The following is a 17,895-nucleotide window of genomic DNA, read 5'->3' as shown; positions in this document are numbered from 1 at the left end:
GCCCGAAGAGCAATCAGGGTTCCCTGCCCTGTGGGAAGCCCAAGGACCACCCACCTCCATCCAGGTCTAGTAAGGTGAGCATCCAAACTGCCTAGGCTCCCACAAAACCAATAGGTGCAGTAGGATCAAAAACCCATTGCCATTGTTCTTGGGGTCTCAGTAGTCCTCATTGTCCACTATGTTCAGCGAGACCGGTTTTAACCCAGGCTTTTTCAGACCCAGGCCAGCTGGCCTTGGTGAGTTCCCGATAGAACATCCCCATTGTCTCAGTGTGTGGGTGCCCCCTTCGCGGTCCTGAGTTCCTTGCTCGTGCTCTCTCTCCTTGTGCTCCTGATTTGGACCTTGAGATTAAATGCCCTAAAAGATTTACATCCAACCAAACAATTGTAAAGAAAATATAGGCAGCATTTCTTTTGGCTAGAGAAAGGATTTAACCTAAGAGAGAGACTATAGAAAGAAACACAAAGCCACAACTAACTTATATATTCCAACAATGTCTTTAAATATCATTGGCCACAATTCCTTGATCAAAAGACACAGGATGACTGAGTGGATCAATAGAAAGTTAAATTCATCTACCTGTTGTCTACAGGAAACACAGCTTTACAGATTAGAGTAAATTAGCTAGAGTAAAGGAATGGATAAAAGTACTCCAATTAAATGGAAACACTAAGCAAGCAGGCCATAATGTATAATAAAATAGAGTTAAAAAAAATAGAGTTCAAACTAAACCTAATTCAAAGACATAAAAAGGGACACTTCTTTCTATTGAAGAAAACAGTTATCCAAAAAGATATTATCTTAAACATATTTGTATTGAACTCTGCGGTACCCAATTTCATGACAAATCTACCACTGAATTTAAAGACACTTGCTAACATCAATCCAATAATAGTAGGCTATTTCAATACCACACTTTCTTCAACAGATAGGTCATCTAAACAAAAAGTAAACAGAAAAACATAAAAATTAATTGATATCAAATATCAAATTGATAACAGCTATCTATAGGATATTCCTTAAAACACCAATGGATCCACCTTCCTCGCAACAGCTCAAGAAGCTTCTTTAAAATAGACCACACTCAGTAGCACACACAAAAAAAATCTTTACAGAGTCAAAAAGTTTGAAATAATTTCATGTAACTTATCAAACCACAATGCAACAAATCTTAAAATTGATAGCAAATAAATCTTACATGTACAAACTTCAGGATACTAAACAACTAATTATTGAATAATGAATGGGTTAAAAAAAAAGTCAAGAAAGAAATAAAAATTTCCTGTAATTAAATGAAAATAAAAACACAATGCAATAAAACCTCTGGAACACAGAATTGTATCCTACAAGGGAAATTTATAGCTGTAAGAGCTTACATTACAACATTAGAAAGACCCAGGTGGTGGGGGAACTTTTAATCTCAGCACTCAGAAGGCAGAGGCAAGTGGATATCCATGAGTTCCACAGCCAGAGCTGTTACACAAAGAGATCCTGTCTTGAAAAACAAACATGCAAATAAACAAAAGCAAAAAAAAAAAGAGAAAGAGTTCAAATGACTTAATGTTGTAATTCAAAATCTGTAAAAACAAGAACAAAACAAATAAAAAATCCAGTTGAAGCAAGAAATAAGACACAAGAACAGAAATCAATGAATCAGAAACAAACAAAAGAATCAAAGTATTTAAGAGATGGTTCTTTTAGAAGACAAGTAAGAATAAAAGACCCTGGGCTTAAGTGACCAAAAGAAAAATGGAAAGGGCCCATATTAACAGAATCAGAAATAAGCAGTGAAAAATTACAACATATACCAGTGAAATTCAGAATATTTTAAGGGACTACATTAAATTACTGGATTCCAGCAAATTGGAGAACCCAAGAAAAATAGACTAATTTTGGACTTAACCCATCAAAATTAAACCAAGAATAAATGGGAAAAAAGTAAATATAACAAAGACAAACAAGGAAATTGAAAGAGTAATTACCCTTCCAGCTTAAAAAATACAGTGTCCATAGAAATATGTATTAATAGCACAATTCTACCACATTTTCAAAAATAGAGTTACAGGCAGGCCTTCTTAACATTAGCAGAAGACAAAGAAGAAAGAATGGAAGAAAAGGAGAAAGAGGAAGAGAAGGAGGAGGAAGAGGAGGGAGGGGAAGAAGGAGAAGGAGAGAAAAAGGAAGAGGAAGAAGAGGAGGAGGAGGAGAAGGAAGAGGAGGAGGAGAAGGAGGAGGAGGAGGAGGAGGAGGAGGAGGAGGAGGAGGAGGAGGAGGAGGAGGAGAAACATCAGGTGCACTCCAAAACTTAATCCAGCAATTCAATTTTATTCCATTGTTAATTCTAACCAGGTAAAGGCACAACAAAAAAAATTTACAGTTCAATACTGTTAATATTCATTCAATTTAATGAATTCAAAGTATTCATTAAAATACTTGCAAATGGAAGAATATCCACCATGACTGACTGATGCAAGATTCCCCTATGTATTCTTGTGAATATATTTTATTACCATTGGTTAATAAAGAAGTTGTTTTGGCCTATGGAAGCAGAAAATATAGCAAAGCGAGAAATTCAAGAGAGAGAGAGGAGGAAAGAAATTGGAGTCAGGGAAATGTTATGTGCTGCCAAAAGACACCAGAACCTTACCAGTAAATCACAGTCTTGTGGCAATAAACAGATTAACAGAAATGGGTTAATTTAAGATGAAAAAGTTAGCTAGAAATATGCCTGAGCCACTGGCCAAACAGTATTGTAATCAATATATTTTCTGTGTTATTATTTGAGTCTGAATGACCCAGAAATGAATGTGTAGTCTCTGTTTACACATGACAAAGTCAACTTTATCCCTTGACATGCAGGAATTAATAAACTCATGCAAGTAAATAAATGTAATAAACAACACAAATGAAACCAAAGACAAAAATCACATAATTGTCTCAAAAGTTCTAGAAAAAAAGGCATTTGACAAAATTCAATATGCCTTCATAATGTCTTAAAGACTATAGGATTCAATATATTAAGAGATATATTGAGAAATCAACAGCTAACATCATCAAGTGGAGAAAAGCTTAAAGCAATCACACCGACGTCAGAAATAAGACAGAGGTGAGCATCCCCATTCCTTTTCAATAGCGTGCTTGAAGTAATAGCTGGTGCATAAAGGCAAGGGAAGGAAATTAAAAGGATACAAATTGGGAAAGATATCAAACGATCCCTGTTTGCAGATGAGATATTATTATACATTAGACATCCCAAAAATTTCACCAGAAGACTTCTATAAACAATAAACAAATTTAGTAATGTGGCAGGATAGAGAAACAACTTGTACATATCAGTAACTTTTTTTATACACTACCAACAGACATATAGAGAAGGGGATCAAAGACACATGCCTAACCACAATAGCCTCAAAGAAAATAAAATATCTAGGAACAAACCTAATAAAAGAAGTGAAGGACCTCTACAATGAAAATTTTAAACCTTTGAAAAAAGATGTGAAAAGACACTATAAAATGTGAAGACATCCCATGCTAATATATTTATAGAATTAACATCATTAAAAATGACATTCTACAAAAGATATTTACAGACTCATTTCAATCCCAATTTTAAAATCCCATTTCATTCTCCACAGGTATAGCAAAGCCTACCTTAAAATTCATATGGAATCACCAAAGATCCGCAATAGCCAAAACAATCCTGAGCAGAAAAGAACGACAACCCTAGAGGGATTATTTCAGATCTTAAGCCTTTCCATGGAGCAATAGCAATTAGAGCAATATGGTACTAGTTCCAAGAATTGATATGTAGACCAGTGGCAGGGGAACCCAAACATAAGTATAACTAATTTCATCCTCTTAATATTTGACAAACATGCCAAACAAAACAGAAAAAATACAACCTGGAGAAAAGAAAGCATCTTCAAGAAATGGTGCTTGAAAAACTGAGTATCCACATGCAAAAACTAATTCCAAATGAATTAAAGGCCAAAATATGAACCATTAAATGGCTAAAATAAAGCATAGTATCCTACATGATATAGGTAAAGGAAGTTTCTGTGTAGGACTCGATTTGGCCAAGAATTAAGGCCAGCAATTCCCAAGTAGGACTCAAAAAAACTCAAAAGCTGCACAGATAGAGAAACAGTCACTGAGTCAAGAAGTACTCAATGTTTGAGAAACTCTTTGCCAGCTAGTCATCTAATAGAGGATCAATATCCAGAATATATAAAGAACTCAACACACAAGAAACAAACACAAAGAAAAATGGCCCTCTCAAAAACTGGGCCTGGGACCTGAACAAATAATTCTAAGTATTAGGGAAAAATGGCTAGGAAATGCCTTTTAAAACTATTCATTGTCCTCAACAATTACGAAAATGCAAATCTAAGTAACTGTGAGGTTTCTTCTTACTCCGATCAGAATGCCAAAGATCAACAAAGCAGCAGACAGAAAATGCTGTGAGGGACCTAAGGAAAATAGAACCTCATTCACTATTGGTAGGATTCTCTCTTAGTTATGGTTTCTCTTGCACCACGAGAAAGCACCATGACCATAATGCAAATCGCGGAGGAAAGGGTTTATTAGGCTTACACCTCAACATTGCTGTTCATTACTGAAGGCAGTCAGAACAGGAACTCAGGAAGGGCCGGATTCTGGAGGCAGGAGCTGATGTAGTGTTCATGAAGGGGGCAGCTTACAGACTTGCTTTACCTGGCTTGCCGAGATTGCCTTTTTCTAGAACCCAGGCACAGCAGCCCCAGCATGGCACCACCCACAATGGACTGTGCCCTCCCCATAAGTTGCTAATTGAGAAAATGCCTTACAGCTGAATCTTTTGGAGGCTCTCCTCAACTGAGGCTCCTTCCACTCTGATGATCCTAACTTGGGTCTAGTTGACCCAGAAAACCAGCCAGTGCATATTCTAAACTGGTGCAAACATTATGGAAATCAGTATCAAGTACTCTCAAAAAGCTAAAAATAAATCTACCACACAACCCAGTTACACCACATTTTGACATTTGTCTAAAGAACTTGGCGTCTGACAACAAAGATACTTGCTCAGCTCTGTTCGTTGCTTCTTTAGTCACAATAGCTAGGAAATAGCAATAAGCTAAATATCTTTCAATTAACAAATGGATAATGAAAATGTGATACATACATACTGTGGAATATTATTCAGATATAAAGAAAAATAAAAAATGGAGTTTGTATATAAAGAATGGAACTAGAAAAGATCATAAATGATCATAAAGAAATAACCCACACCCAAAAAGAGAAACCTCCCATGCTCACTATCGCTGAAGGCTCCTACCTCCAAATCTTCAGAGGTAATGGCAGAAATCAAGAAATTCAAAAGCCATCATTGCTGGAGAGCAATGGAGAAGGGAAGAACAGGGCTCAAATCTTCCCTTACCAGACAAGGAGCAAGATGGAGGCTGGTTTCTAATTAGGAAGGGGTAATGGTTATAAATATAGAAGGAGGAAAAGGGATAAAATCCTACCTAAACATGTAAGTTTGTATATAATTATGTATGTATGTATATATATATATATATGAAAATGTCCCATCTGTGCTAATAATGATAAAAAGTAGAGGAGACCCAGAATATTCTCAACACCTATAAAGAGCAAAGAGCCTTGTGCACACAGATAAACACTGGAGAACCCAGGAAAGTTAAACAAAGAGCTTACCTGAGGTACTAACTGCTCTTCCCAGGACAGGAGGAATGATGTCCTTTACAACATGGTGATCCTTTGCTTTCTGGTGAAACATGATACGCCTTATCTCCCCGAATTTATGCTTTTACTTTCCAAGATCTTTTTCCTAATTTGAGCATTGCTTTTAGACCATAAGACCCATGTTTATGAGTGAGGTCACTTGTGATTTATAACAGCCTGAGTACTTCCTGTGTTATCTCTGGCCAGGCCAATCCTGCCACACAGGTGTTATGTTCACTCAGTCAGACTCCCCAGACCCTGAGTCGTGGACATTCTTGTGAACGGAGCCACGTGTGCTCTGTGAGGAATCTCAGTGTAAACATGTTTTAAATTGTGCATTAGGGACTGAGTTCATTGAAATCTGAATAGCTTTTTCAAAATTGTGCTGAACGTAATACGGCTAAAGTAAAATGATCTGGGCCAGACTCTAGAAGTCCTGGTCTAGCATCGGTTACAATAAAATTGGGCTGAGCCGAGTTTCACTCTTGTCTCTTCATGGATTGATTTTTACCTGCCTACTTTAAAGCTGGCAGAAGAATCACCACAATTGCCAGTCATGAGAAGCCATCTTTTTAAAGTATTTGGTCAGGATTGTCCAACAAGACTTTAAAACATTCAGACTATTACTGATTTCTCTTGATTGCTCCCCAGAGGAGAAAGGCAAATTCCTACTGAGGTACAATGCTCTTCAGAGAACAAGCTCAGAAAAATCCTGGTAATTGATCTTAATGCAACCTCCCTGAAGTGCAGCTGTCATGGTCCCATAAGGCACTATGAAAGCTCCCAAGATAGGAAGGCACCAACAGTCATACCCAGCTATGACACCGATTATCCACAACAGTTATCAGCCTGTCATGATAACCTTTCTGGTGGAGTAGTGGCAATACTTTGGAGTTACTTCTACCAGCTCTTTAATTAGACTTAAGGACCCACTCAACAGAAGGGAAATCATGCCTGGTACTGGAAGTCTACCTAGGGTTAGTTAAGTCATGGATCTTGTATGAGAACTTATATTCACCACTTTACTAAAGAAAAATAATTGCTAAACAAATTGTAGATATTTGTCCTTATACCCACAGATAAGTATAGTCCTTACCCCTCATCAAGGGAATGATTTTTGCAATAAGTGAAGATGACTACAGAAAAACATAACTCATTAAAATGAAGATTTGGGGAGCCCAGTTCCAAAGGATATATCTCCAAACCCCTCCCACACCTCAGGCTAGAGGATCACTGAGGAAGCGGGGAAGAAGATTCAGAGGGTCAGCTAATGTGCTGTGAGACTGGCTCTTCTAGTGATGCCAGAAGCTACACCCAGAAAGGCTCACCACCATGACTGTCTAAACTTAAGCTGGAAAAGGATAACAATAGACATGTTAAAGTCTGGAGGAAAGACCACGGGGCCTCAGCCACATACCAAGCACTATTGGTGTCTAATGAATGCTAAGCGTGGGAGAAATTGTCTTCTCTAGGGAAAACACACCAACTGATTACCTAATATCAAATGATCAGCCCCGAAAATATGCATCCCAGTAACATTATACAGGCTGAGAAGGTATATATGCACATATGAATTTAACAACAATTAATAGAGAAGCCTTAAATTGAAAATAGAGCAAGGAAGAGTATACCATAAGGATCAGAGAGAGGAAAGTGAAGGTAGAAATTATGTAATTATAATTTCAAAAATAGAAAACAAGATTTATCATATGGCTCACTTTAAGCTTCTTCACACACCATTACTCACAAAAAGTAAGTGCTCTAATCAGCCCTGCTGGTTCATTCCTACCGTAGAAATACACAAAGTCCTTGCCCAAGAAATGTGCAAAATGAACTTGAGATGAAGTAATGCCCACACCCTACCCTTCAAGAAATAAAGTGGGTGGCGAGGAGGGTCGCCTTGCAAAACTTTCCAATTAAAATAGATTTTCCTGATTCTAAATCACAATAAAATTTTTCCTATTTTCTATGGCCAGTTGTTAATCCAGAAACTACTTACCAGAGAGATGGCGAATCTTTGTTTCTCACGGAGTTTGGGACATTCTCAGCACTGTCGAAAGAGGAAGGGCATCACTTCTTATCTTGTTCTCCCTTTTCTCAAGGAATCTTGAGGTCAGATGAGGAGACTGAACATTTTGCTGAGGAGTTTGCTTAATGTATTCTAATTAGTTCTCCTTTCACCAGAGTAAGATAGATAATGCAATGCCTAGGGCGGGTCACATTCAAGTGCATTGGAAATGACTTCTCAAATGGTGGCTGTTTGCAGGCTGCATGGCGTCAGCTCCTAGAGTTGCACATTCAACTTCGAAGAGGCATCTCTAGGTGAATTCTTAATTTTATATGCACCCCCACTTTTGGAAGTGCTAAGTACTGACTGCTGTGTGTCACATATGCTCAGCAAGTGATGTGCAACTGAGCCACAACTACAATTCCCACTTAATTCTTACTGTGAACATAACTAGTCCATTCCCTAGGAATATAGGAGGAATGCAACCACAAAAGCCACAAATCTCTATTGTGTTGATGATTGTAGTTATATGTTTTTCAACAACATTTAAAGATAGTAGAATGGGAAGGAATCAGTGTAATGATTGTTCTGTCTCTTTAAGAGACAAGCCACGCCCACTCCCTCCCCCATCTGCTGAGGCAGGCTGATTTTTAGCTTCCGACCTGAGCTCTCTCTCTCTTCTGGTCCCTCTCTCCCTACTCCTTTGCTTCCTCCCTTCTCTCTCTCTCTCTCTCTCTCTCTCTCTCTCTCTCTCTCTCTCTCTCTCTCTCTGTCTCTGTCTCTCTCCCTCCTCTCCTTTTCCTTCCCCACCATAACCCTCTAAATAAATATTTGACCTCACTCTGCAGTTGTGCCTATCCATGTCTCTGTCTCTTACCTGCCCACCATGTATCACCCTGCCTGGAACCAGCCACCACTCAGGACGGCAGCCATCTCTGCCTGGGACTGGCTGCTCCCAGGGCCCGCTACCTGCCACCACATAGCCCACCATCACCGCTTGGGGACCTACAGCATTTCTGCTGCCTACTGCCGCCAGGGACCCTGCAGCATTTTTAATAAATCCATAACAATCAGCATTTCTTATCTCTCACCACATCCTCCCCATGGAACCCTTATCAGTTCGCCACTTACTGGAAATACTTGTATATTTCTGCTTACTCAGGAACACTAAGAAAGCCCCAGTCGATGCAATTATGCTGACCTCCTCTCCCAGGAAGAGTCTTGACTGGTGTTTAGCATGGTGCTCTGACGCTGTGTCTTGTTTATGTTAGGAAATTCTTGTTAAATTCTACTATATTCCAGAAAGTAGCATTTATTCTGGTAAATCAAAATATACATCTTGTAACTTACCTCTAGTCTCACATAGTAATCAAAACATTAACATCATTTGCCCTGACATTAACTCTTTCATTTCTTAGTCTCCACTTATTTTAGTAAATGAGGAAGTTTATGTAATGACAGATTTAAACAGTTGCCTCGAAACAGTTTTATAAATTGGTCTATCAATAGTATTTAAATACTCCACATAAGAATCCAAACAAAGAAGCATTTGCTCCTGTCATAGTCAGGGTTATTTAAATAAAAGCTTCTGAATACAACAATGAAATGTCCCAAACAAAGAGAAATTCCTAAAATTCTGAGAATCATGTATGACGAAAGCTCAGTGTTGTATTCCAGAGATGTCTGCAGAAATGAATACACAGGTTTTCTATCTTTGTGTTTTTTCAGATGTGGACATAAAGCTTTGTCAGGTTGTTAGCTTTTGAAAAGGAAACAGCGATTAACGTGGTCTACAAAATAATCTCATGTTAGTGGTCATGTGGAAAAGAATCAACTCTTTCTAGAAAAAAAGTTTCATTCTGGTTTCCAGGCTACCAGCTACCGTAGGTGTGAGTGGAGTCATGTTAAATATATAATCTTTTTGATGGCCCACTATATGCCCATAAATGCACAAGAGAATACTCCAGAGTAGACAAGTTGGTCTCATTATAACAAATATCTAGCCAATAAGCAATATTATGATTTAAAGAAAATGTTATAGTTTTGCATATATTCATCATATACAATGATGGGTTTCATGACAGCAACTGTAAATATGTGCTTCAGGTATTTTCTCATATTTATGCTTTTATTCTTCTTACTTACACCCATGTATTACTGTTAGTTTTCTTTTTCTCAAAATATTCCTTTTTCTATTTTAATGCCATATAGGTATAAGGATGGTGCAAAAATGATAAATGTTAGATGGATGGATGGCTACATTGATAGGTTATTGATAGAGTGACTACACATTTGAGAGGAAATGTGTGATATTATTTACCACAGTGTGATGATATTCTGGTCATCCATTTCCCTGCCAGTGTCACCGTTTTATTCTTCTTCACAACTGATTAAAGGTCACTGCAGATCCTCCCACGATTTATCTCTTTATTTGTTAGAGTATACAGACACTGATATTGTTGTCTAATGTGAGTAGTGACAAGAAATTTTAGAAATAGCTCAGGCTAATTGATCTTCTTGACATACATGCTGTTGGGCATGGTACTATTTGACTTTCTCTGTGAACACAGCAGAAACCTATAACCCCGGAGGTAATGATGTAGAGCCATGCACTCTGGACAGCTTTTCTGTATTGGATGGTAACTAGTAAGGTCATTCAGTTGTGTCTTTTAGAATTCAAATGTAAAGCTTCTGCAATGCTCACGAAGAACAATTACAGCTCATGAAGAAACAACAAGTCAAGATGCAATCAGATAGAATATTCTGTAGATGACCTTTCTGTACAATCTATATAGTATCTTACTTGACAGAGAATCAGCCTGTTGTGGAAAAAGAAACCTTCTACCCACCCCTTATAAGGTCCCAACAACAAATCAAAATACATTCACTCTGAGGCTCTGATGAGTTTATTGTGCTTTTAAAGCACAAGTAAGGTTTACTTGCAGGAGTGAGGCTGGCTCCAGAGTAACTGCACTATAAATTCTTTACTTTCATGGAAGCTGAATTCCCCATAACTGCTTAGGGTGAGCTGTTCAGTTAATTTTGCCCAGCCTATATACTCTTGTATCTCCATAGACTCCAAGGCCCTGAGCAATTTGGGCATAACTGCATAAAAATGGCTGGGGGAGCAGAGAGAACCATTGGTCATCCCCACCATTTTTTCTATGGTGGAAACTCAACAGTCAACACACTCGATCATGATGTGCACTCGCAGCAGTCACAGCTGATTTGATGGAGATGGCCACTGTTTGACTTGGAGGAGCACATTGAACAGCTGAGCCTGTCACTATTATAGCACTATAACACAATCCCAGTTCATTTCCAATCCTAAGGAAATAACATTCAGCCTAGAAACAATTTGATGTGGTATAATCATATCTCCAAATGTAACAAGGATATCATAACTCCTTTAAGGCTGTTGTGAAATAAAATCTGCTCTTCACTTTCCTGTGGGATCTGCATCATTGTTCCCTTGGACACATTGTCTTGCATCATTATTTAGCCAGTGGTATGTCCAGCAATATAAAGAGAAAATTAAGGAAAAATATACAAAGTTCATTTTCCCATCCACTCCTTCCTTGTGGACATTTCACATAGTATGATGTAGCATAATTAATGAACCTGCCACATTTAAGTATTCTTTCCTCTAACACCAATAAAACCAAGATTAGAACACCTACCCTCACCCACCTACCACCCTCTCACACATAGCCAAACCCAGAGTTCTTCACCATCCTTTTGCAAATTTTTTATACTTGCACATAACCAAAGTCATACATACTGTTTTCATTAAATACTTCTCATTAAATGTTTTAGTAAGGCAAGCTATCTTTTTACATAGTATGCCAAAATGCACACAATGTTGCGCAGGTAATCACAGCTTCATTGTGAAATCTGTGAATACAGTAGCCATGGCACAGTTAGAAGATGGCATTTTGAGCATCTGAAATAAAAGCATGATGGCTTTTTTAAAGGAGATATTTGCAGTTGGCAGGTGCTGGAAGAGAGAGACTCATTTTTGGAGTGAGCGTCACCACTGGTATGTTACCCACACTCTAGTGGATGGTCCCATGTTCATGCACTTGTGAGAAGCCCTAACTGGATTCAGTCTGTTATTTTTAAAAGAGAAGCCATGAAAGTTGAAAGAGGCTGTGTTAGGTGTATGAAATCTGAGTGAATGGTGGAGGGGTAAATAGAAGAACTTGAATGTGGACATACTTGCTTTATATACAAACATAAAATTCTCAAAGAATAATTTTAAAAATAAATTTTAAAACTAAAGTGAATACTTATAATCCAAAAAAAGCACAACACAGAAATGAAACAAATTTCTCAAATTCAAATAGTCTTATCAACTTTCAGAGAAGAGAAAACCACATTTCACAGAGGAGGAATTGACCCTCCCTACCGCCATGTGGTTGCAGAGCACAACACACAAGCACCACTTCCTTCTTTACTAGACTCTGTTCTAAAGGAATTGCTCCTCAGCAAAGCACCACAGCTCACAGTGGGCTGTTAAATAGATGCATTTTCTTAAATCAGTTTTTGGGGTTCTATTCTGGAAGAAAAAGAAAAACATCCAATACAATCTGTTGTCCATGTCCTAATTCAGTAGTAACTTATGCTGAAGACAAAGTATTCCTTTTAAATGCTTCATACAAATGTGATTTCGTACTCAGTTCACAGAATCAGAGGTGATATATTCCATAAGACTGTACTATTATCGTAGTTTAAAGCAATTGCCTTATGGCAGATGTGCTTAGTGTGTGATGCTATATTAAAATACTGTCACATGCATTAGGTTATTATTCCTTCTACAACCAACATCTCTGTGTCATTAATATGGCTCTGTAATATCCTTCATTTTTCATATTATTAAAGCAGTGTTTTATGTAGTACAAATGGGCCTTAATGTAAACATATGTCTTTAGATGACCATAAACTTCTGATCCTCTTTCCTCGGTGAGAGGAAAAGTATCAGCTTAAGACCCTCAAACAAAGCATTCAGAACAGAGGAGATTTATTTGTCCCAGAGGGATAGAAGACACAGAATAAGAGACAAAGACAGGAGATGGATGATAATAAGGAAGAAGGGGTATTGGTACAGGCAGGGAGAGGCGGGCACAAAGGACAACCTCTGGATAAGAGGAGACAGATGTGGGCTTTAGACAAATGGTGGTTTATTATGGCAAAGGGAAACTCTGTGTTAGGATGTGTTGCTTAATTTATGTTGTTTTATTTTATTATTATGTGGGGGGGGGGGTTCTAGACAGAGCTCTCCGTATAACAATCCAGACTGTCCTGGAACCAGTTCTTATAGACTAGACTGGCTTCAAACTCACGGAGATCTGCCTGCCTCTGCCTCCCAAGTACTGGGATTAAAGGCGTGAACCAGCACTGACTGACTGAGTTGTTTAATTTTAATGTCACATGTTAATCACATGAGCCACAAGGGGGTTTTAATTGCTGGACTTCAATATTTTCATAGCTAAACCTTGGTAGTCAGTATCAAGAGGAGAAAATTGCCAAAAAGAGGGAATAGACGTTGGTGGCTAGCTTTAGGAAAGTAATATAGCACCTTTTAGCAGGGCAGAGGGAACCGGGTAAAGAAGCAGTGCCTGGCAGAGCCTCGTGCTCTGGGGGGGCTGGTGTCCCTTCAGTCCACCTCCCAGGTGCTGAGATGTGCACCCTTCCATCTTCTATATTGGGTCCTGTGAGTAGAACCCAGGAAAACAGACAAATGCTCCTCCCACAATGGTACAGTCCTGGGATTCACAGAACTTTTACAAGTAGAAAATAAAAGTGATGATTCTGAACACTTCTAGGTTGGGCTATCAAGAAACCAGTAATTTCTGCAGGTTTTCCTGGACTCTGATTTTGGCATTCAGAAGAGCCCAAGCAGTCAAAAGAAGATTTCAGTCCAGGTTGTTTTATACCATTGAGGTCTCAGTCATTACCTATCCTCTTTATAACAAAATTCCTCAAGTGAGTCTTCCCATACCTGTCTGCCACAGCCTGCTTTGTCTTCACTTTGTGTCTGAAATAATTAATCCAAGTTCTTGATGGAATTTTAAATCACAGTGAAAACAAAATTCTGGCCATGTGTGTGGAGGAAATTTCTAGATTGAGACAATGGAGGTAGAAAGGTCATCATAAATATGGGTGGACCATTCTATAGCCTGGGTTCAGAACTGAATAAGAAGGAGAAAGCCATCTGAGCAGACAAGTACATAGTTCTCTGCTTCCCAACTGCTGATTCAAAATAATCAACAGTCTCGTGCTCCTCTCATCACGCTGTGCACGCCACAAAGCTCTGCACACCTGGAAGGGAGGTGAAAAGGAAACGTCCATCTTAAGTTAGTTACCGTTACTAATTTTTTTTACATAGCAGCATGAAAAGTCACAAAGCGTTCGCCCATCATGATTTTATCTAAGAAGCAGAGAAATCCCTGAGTGAATTTGTATTGTTAACATGGGCATGGCCATGCCAAGGACTCCATGGCATCCAGGGATTAACGGCAAAACAACTGGGAAGATGCTCAGAGGTGGATGGGAAAGCCTTCCTCTGATCAATGTGTGGGTTTTGATAATGTGCAGAAAATTTCTACCATAGCTATCTCATTCTGGATGTCAACAGACTGAAGACTACCAAGATTATCTAAAAGGGTCCCCTTAATCCAAAGTTGTGTGCAAACAAGGCCTCCTGGTTTATATGTACATAACAATCATCTTTTCTCCCGCAGTTAATTGAAATAACTTTGTCTTCTTGTTCAACTGTATATAACAAACTCAACAAGCTTCTGGGATACTCTGGAGCACCAGGACTGCCCCACCCCAGCCTTTGTTCCTTATGTGCGTCCATGTCATCTCCTCATTCTCTTTCTGCCCCAGGTCAGGCCCATCTGTGAGGCTATGGAAAGACGTGGAATTTAAGCCTGGAGAGGTGCCAGTATGAAGTGATTTCTGGAGATGTTCAAGACTCTGGGACTTACAAATAAAAACTATCAGGCTGTACTGACCCATGCAAACTATCAAAGTAACCACTGATCCATTTCTATTTGCCTTGTATGACCAAATAACATTATGTATATATTATGTATGTATACATATACTTTTTGAATATATTTATATACTGTTTCCTTAACTAAATTTCAAAGGCATGTAATGTTTGCTTACTACAGATTTCAATTTTCAATCAGATGTCAAATGAGTTCAGCTGATGTGGTATTTTCCATATCAAAAATAATGCAGTTGGCCTTCTAAATGCTGACCTCAAGCAAAAATGCTTTCTTGCATGGGAAAAAAGTGCTCAGCAGACACTCAAGATGAAAATTTACAGAACCTGTGTAACCTGATAGGAAATACAGACAACCAAATTCTTAATAAGTATATGAGATGAAGTTGTTCCGAGACAGCAATTAAAAATGAAAAAAAAAGTTACTATTTCATCTCTGATTATTCCCCCAGGAAAAGTGTAAATATGTGTTCAACCAGGATCACACAACTGCGTATTCATAGCAGCATGGCTCATAAAATCACAGTGTAGAAACATTCACAGAATACTGTGAAGCCTTTAGAGAATAAGGCACAATGGGTGTCCCAGTGTGGATGAAGCTAGAAAGTATTGTGTTCTTTGAAGAAGTCAAGTGTAGAGACTGGGAGGAGAGGGACCTCAGTCAGTAAAGTGCTTGCCTGGCAGAGAAGTGGACTTGAGTTCTTATGACTCAGAAAAACAAACAAAAGAAACAACAAAAACAAAAAACATGCTTGGTGGTGCCTGCTTGGAATCGCAGAGCAGAAAAAAAAACAGAGACAGGTGGGTGATTGGAGTTTCTTGACCAGCCAAATTAGCTTGCTTTATACACTCCAGACCAATGAGAGTCATTCTCTCAGTTAAAACGATGGCAACTGAGGCCTCAGTAAGGATATCCAATACACAAACTTCGTTCCTGCAAGGCATAAATAACCCGGACACAGTGGGCCATATGTATTTTGTCATTCTACCAAAAAGAACTATTCAAATCAAGAAAGCCCCATAACAAGAACTATATTTAATGTTCACTACAGGTTTGAAAAAACAACAAATCTGGAGTTCCCTTCTGATGTCATGGAAATGCCTGAAATTAAACACAGTGAGTTAAACATATTAAATGACTTAAATTCTTATCTTTGTTTGTATGACTTTTATCTTAATAATAAATTAAAAAATTATTGCAACATGGAAGCCTAAGCAGAACCTTGGTTTCCTGTTTTCATTTTGGAAAAATCATGTGTGTCATTGTCATAGTTTGCTGACTACTATTGACTTTCTAAGTTTAGAAAAAATGGTCTTTTATTCTAAATTTATGCTGATCTAATAGAAAGTGATGGTGTCAGAAGAGAACATATTGAGACCAAAATCAAAGAACAGATTTTAATTATAAAACCAATGATTTCCCTTTTTAATTATTATTTTTTTATATAAAACCAAAGCCTCATGACAAGCTTCAGATTTGCAAGTGATCCTACTGGGGAAGGACGTGGATGAGTAAGAAGAAGTAGTTAAGACAGTTGCTGTAGCTGACTGAGAGTGCCTTGGTCCAGTGGGTTCTGGACTCCAGTGTACAATCCCATCACCAAAAGGAGGACACAGAGGAAGAGACTGAAGAAGTATCACACTTTTTATAGTGGCATAACAGTTATCCTCCCATTGAAACCAACAAGAATCTCTTTTTCTTCACATCCTGAACAGCATTTTCAACTCTGTCAAATTACCATTCTAACTGGAGAGGGAGATAATTTTATTGTTACAAGAGCTCCAATTCATAATATTAATAAAAACCCAGAGCCAGATATCAGGGAAAATGCTGAAAGATCAGAGAGAGAAAGGAGTAAGCCACAGACAACCTTACCTTGCTAACTCCTCTGCTGAAAAGGGGCTGAATTCATGTCTTCTCTCAACTCATTTTCCTCTCTTCACCCAGCCATACACTTCCTGTCTGTCTGTATAGACATCCAGTGCTTGACTAGTGGCTAGCTACGCTCTCTTATCTTCAGGAAAGCTTTATTTGTTGAAATACAAACAAGATATTACCACATTTCCCTTTTTTCTGTGTCAAAGACCAGTTTCGGCAAAAATACCACTTACCAGGGCAAGGACTTGGGGATTAGAAGAGTAAAGGGCATGAAGTCGTGAGTAAAAACAATAAAACAGAAACATAGGACAGTATCAGGAGGAAGTTCCAGTGAATACTGAAATCTGCCCATGCTTAATTTTCCGTACATTTTTATACCCCAACACAAGAGGGGGAAGGAAACAAAAGACTGTATTAGCATGATATAAGGAAGTGAACACACCAATTGAAGGTTGCAGGCTACATTCTTAGTTAAACATTAATTTGCCAGGATAAAACAAATCACACTCACAACCTAGACCAAAACATTCTGTAGGCAAAACACTCCCTGGGTAGAATGCATTGTTCTTTCCTTAAGGGAGCAGGAACTTAGTTGGATCCTTAGACTTTTGTTTGAGGTAAAAACATATCTACTTTTCTATTTTCTGAAGTACAAGGTCTGGCTATTATCCACACCTACTAACAATAACGTTGAGAGAGCAGAACTCTCTGATCTAAATCTAGGTGGAACCTTTGCTTGAGGTAGAAACAGACAACATCCTTGAAGGAATAGAGATAAGTTACAACTCTCTGACCTATGGTCAAGGTGGAAATAGACTCATAATTTTGGGCCTCCACATTTTTGTCCAAAATAAAAGGAAAGTTATAATACAAGAAAAAAATATATACAATGACTATATAAGTATTTAAGGCAATAAATACATAAACAATTTCTAATTCACTAGCAAATTACAAATTTAGAGAAATTTAGAGAATGTTGTTCCTTGGAAACTACAGCTCCCAGACTCCTCCTGGAGTATGAACACCTTGGCGTGCTGGCGCGCCCAGGTGAGGGTCATTCCTCCCAGATAACCTTTCGCCCCCCATTAAAAGCGAGCGTCCACGAGGTCTCGCCCTCTTGGCCTCTCTCTCACCCCCTACCCTTGTGTGTCTCGCACATCCCATCCCTTATTGTGTTTTCCTCTTCTCATTAAAGCGCACCCATGTGGGAGCCGCGTGTCTCGTCTTCTTCTTTGTGCGTGTCTCGCCTATTTTGTGTTTGTCCACACACCC

At 38.5% G+C, this 17,895-nt stretch overlaps 1 protein-coding gene across 7 annotated transcripts in view; it reads right to left on the bottom strand.

The window, feature by feature from the left end:
- Adgre3 (adhesion G protein-coupled receptor E3) overlaps nucleotides 1-16,751 on the bottom strand; it is a 77,795-nt gene extending 61,044 nt beyond the window's left edge. For 3 of the 7 annotated variants that reach the window (XM_050133191.1, XM_050133197.1, XM_050133198.1), the window contains exons 1-2: nucleotides 16,621-16,751; nucleotides 7,721-7,827 (exon numbers count right to left, since the gene is read on the bottom strand). The gene's annotated coding sequence lies outside the window, so the exon portion shown is untranslated. Of the gene's footprint in view, nucleotides 1-5,694; nucleotides 5,765-7,720; nucleotides 7,828-16,620 lie in introns of all 7 variants that reach the window. The other 4 variants (XM_050133192.1, XM_050133193.1, XM_050133195.1 and 1 more) reach the window with 4 other exon arrangements.
- Nucleotides 16,752-17,895: the final 1,144 nt, after the last annotated feature.

The sequence above is a fragment of the Alexandromys fortis genome, unplaced genomic scaffold (genome assembly GCF_014885135.2).
Source record: "Alexandromys fortis isolate MF-2015 unplaced genomic scaffold, M_Fortis_MF-2015_v1.1 scaffold_536, whole genome shotgun sequence".
Lineage (NCBI taxonomy): Eukaryota > Metazoa > Chordata > Mammalia > Rodentia > Cricetidae > Alexandromys > Alexandromys fortis.
The sequence above is the reverse complement of the archived record's forward strand: the minus strand, read 5'-3'. Positions and strand labels throughout refer to the sequence as shown.